Here is a 3041-nt window from a genome sequence, read left to right on the forward strand (position 1 = left end):
CATTCAGGGCTGTGCTCTTTCGACAGCGACCCCTAGGCGAGCTGCAGGCACGGAGCAACCAGAGTGAGCAGGCTTTATGTATGAGGCTTTGTGCTGTGTGTGTAACTGAGAGTAGCAACCAGCTGATAGCTAAGCTAAGCTATGTTTCGGGCCACCAGACGTTGCTTGTTTTGAAAACAAGCAGAAAAAAATTACTCGACATGTTTTTAGATAAATGGGTCGATATAAACATTTGTGGGCAACGCCTTCTTTCGACGTGACTCACGTCCTCACACTACACGAGCCGACAGTCGGATACGAGTGAAATGCTTCCACCGTACAGGCATGTTTCTCCGGTCTGCAGAGGAGGGAACATGCGTACCTGAGGTGGAGATGAGGCGAATCGCACGGCCCTATTAATTTGTGCATGTGAAGTGTCAAATCGGGTCGTAGCACTGCTTTAACTGTGCGATTTACGCACGAGCCACGAGCAGAATTTCAAACCGTTTTGATTTTCTTGCGACCCTGCGATTGCACTATCGTGAGGCGAAATCGCTTGTCGTTACCCCATGTACACTGCACGATGCGAGACTCACGATTGACCTGCGATTGAGCAAGAAATCGACCCGACTCTCAAAAAGTCGTGCGAGTGCCAAATCGGGGCAAAAGTCGCACAGTGTAAGCCCAGCTTAAGGTTAGAGTCGGCACTTCCCCGGGAGATACTGCACTATAGGGGCGCCACCGGAGGCGTGCAGGCTCCATTCAGGGCTGTGTTCTTTCGACAGCGACCCCTAGGTGAACTGCAGGCACGGAGCGACCAGAGTGAGCAGGCTGTATGAATGAGGCTCTGTGCTCTGTGTGTACCTGAGAGTAGCAACCAGCTGATAGCAAAGCTAAGCTATGTTTCGGGCCACCAGACGTTGCTTGTTTTGAAAACAAGCAGAAAAAAATTACTCGACATGTTTTTAGATAAATGGGTCGATATAAACATTTGTGGGCTACGCCTTCTTTCGACGTGACGAAACACAGAAAGGCTTTCGTGATTCGCTCGTTTCTCTGCATTATTTATGTAAATTGGGAAACACCGGGAAACACAGCCAGGAGAGTTGACGCACCGCTATGAGAGTCTTGCAAGTGAGTTTAACTTGGGGTGACCGTCCGATCTTCGAAAGGAGTGAGTAAAACTGAGTTTTATCGGAAGTTGGCCTTTAAAGATAGCCGCTCAGTATACTTCGCAAACTTCATCTCCACATCCAAAAAACAACCCGAAATGTCTTTTTGACACCATCAGTAACATTGTTTCTCCGCCCACACCTGCACTACCCTGTTTTTCCCAGGATGACTGCAATCTGTTCCTCACCTTCTTTGTGGATAAGATAACAACTATTAGATCTGGTATCCAGCCCAGCCCCTCATCCTGCAGCCTATCCCCCTCCCCTCCCTGCATTCAGCTGGAGCAGTGTTGCCAGATTGGGCGGGTGCCCGCCCAATTGGGCTACTTGGGATGAGCGTCGGCGGGCAAAAACGTGGAAAATTGGCCATTTGGCGGTTTTTTAAGCCGTTTTGGGCCCATAGAAGTCAATGTAATTTGTTGAATTTGGGCGGAATTTAGCGCATTTTGGCGGTTTTTGAGAACCTTTTGGGCGGGATTTGGTCAGACACATCTGGCAACACTGAGCTGGAGTCCTTCCTCCCAATTGCCTCCGTCGTCCTCTTCAAGTTGGTTAAGAGTATGACTCTGTCCTCTAGCCCAGAGGTTCCCAAACTTTTTCTTCAGGGACACATATTTTTACCATTGTAAGCTTTGGTGACCCTGCGCCCGCATGAGAGGGAGTCACGTGATACTCTGTTTCCTGCAAAAACTCATTTTAAGTTATCATTTTATTCCTCAATTCGTTTTTGTTCAAAAACAGAACAAATGTTTAATGTGGCACTTAAATTGTGTTGCTTCTATGCATTCGTCATTTATTCAACATGGGCTACATATGGTATTAAAATGAAAACCCTTAAAATCAAGAGGGCTTCGCGACCCTCCGTGGATCTTTGGTGACCCATAGGTTGGGTCCCGACCCATAGGTTGGGAACCACTGCTCTAGCCCCCAAGACATCCTCCCACCTTCCCTCTTTACCAAGATCCTCCCGACCATCGGACCTGTCATCACAGAGATTAACTTGTCCCTGTCCTCTGGCCATTTCCCACTTGCCTTTAAACATGCCTCCATTAAGCCAATCATAAATAAACCAAACTTAGACACAGCCCAACACAACAACTATAGACCAATCTCCAAACTCCCGTTTATGTAAAAAATCATGGAAAAAATGGTCGCTAACATCCATTTCAGTTTTAACTACAAGGACTTACTGCATTTCACATCTCCTAGACTGCCTGGATACCATAAAAGTGTGGATGGCAGGCAACTGGTTACAGTTAAACAAAGAATAAAATGAAATTTTAATCTTTGCACCAGACGCCATTAATCCTAGGATCCTTCAGCACCTGGGCACTTACGCGCCCTTCGTCCACTCCAGTATGAGACACTTGGGGGTTATCTTTGATGGGGCTTTATCGTTTGAGCCCCACATTAATCAGCTCAATAAATACTGTTTCCTCCATCTCTGTGTAGTATTGGCCAGGAAATTTTACCAATTGCGACTACGCCACCCGAGGGGGGGTCACCTCGGGACACCCACTAACCCCCTATTACCCAAAGATATTCACAGATCCCCAGGTTCGTGCACACTTCAAGGAGGAGACATGGGTTCAAACAAGACCAATTTTTATTAATTCTGTAAGGTCAATTTTTCATTTACTCTTCTTTTTCTTATCTTGTCAATAATCAAACACAAGTAGACAAGTGACACACTGTGAGGGTGGTCCTCAACAGGAAGGTTTACAATTGCTGAGCACAATACAAATGGATAACAATTACAATTGCTCCAGTATTATTGTAATGGACACAGGATAACTACTCAGGGCGGCTGCAACTCCACTAATATGCTAACCTGATAGCCACACTGGAGAGAAGCCTGTGCAAATGTTATGAAACTAACTGGGGGTGGGG

This window comes from Engraulis encrasicolus, chromosome 1 (genome assembly GCF_034702125.1).
Source record: "Engraulis encrasicolus isolate BLACKSEA-1 chromosome 1, IST_EnEncr_1.0, whole genome shotgun sequence".
Lineage (NCBI taxonomy): Eukaryota > Metazoa > Chordata > Actinopteri > Clupeiformes > Engraulidae > Engraulis > Engraulis encrasicolus.